Source organism: Sinohyriopsis cumingii, chromosome 2 (assembly GCF_028554795.1).
Source record: "Sinohyriopsis cumingii isolate HCF-2022 chromosome 2, ASM2855479v2, whole genome shotgun sequence".
NCBI lineage: Eukaryota > Metazoa > Mollusca > Bivalvia > Unionida > Unionidae > Sinohyriopsis > Sinohyriopsis cumingii.
This window is the reverse complement of record NC_142962.1, coordinates 70399570-70400547: the sequence shown is the minus strand read 5'-3', so window position 1 is coordinate 70400547 and position 978 is coordinate 70399570.

The following is a 978-nucleotide window of genomic DNA, read 5'->3' as shown; positions in this document are numbered from 1 at the left end:
ACTAAGTGAAGTGAAAAGCAGAATCAGCAGGGAAGAATGAACATTTGTGTGTTTGTAATTTTAACATGGGAGTTGGGACCCAGGGGCCTGTGGTCACATATAATTTGAAAACCCTACTGCTTACTTGCACCCAGTAGGAAAGTCACATGCTAAGTTTTGACCACTGAGATATGAACAGTTAATAAAACATGCATTTTCTAGAAACTGAATGGACAAACACAGAGACGTATATAATATACCTGCTTTGTCCAAAATAGTATACACAAGTCAATGCAAAGCAATAATTTCTTCTTAGAACTGTATGTCTTTGGACTGAAATACAAACAAACGAAATTCCTAATGGTTGTTCCAGAAGAAGTACATGCTCCTGTACGCTAAGGAACCTTAGTTGGTAATACTGGTTGTAGTTGAAGCAGGAAGCAACATTTCCCAGAGTTTGTTTGTTGTTTTCAGCTCAGGTCCTTATATGAAAATTGGAGGTCCATGTGAGAATTTATGTTTTAATTTTACTTTCTACACCTTTTTGAATATGATAACAAATGTACAAAGGGTACCCGTACCTATCAGCAGGTATTTTAAGAAATCCCAGCTAATAAATTTTGATTGTTTGCACGTTTGACAAAAGAAGACAAATTTTCACTTTCTATCATCACACAGCCATACTGTTTACTATTTTAAACTACATATGAGATTATTGTTACTTGTAAAACGTAGGAGATACTTAAGAAAAGTACATAATAATCAGAACCATTGAAAGAAATGAACAAAAACAAAGGAAGGGTAATTGTATTCCAGCCACATTGTATGGGGAAATGTTTGTTCCATCAATACATGAATGGAATAATAGACTGATGGACAGACAAAGGGAAGGAAAGAGAAATAAAAGTATTTGAATTAATTTATAGGGAATTCGAAACATAGATATACACATACATGTGTACTGAAGAAAACAATAATTCCAATAAAAACAGATTCTGA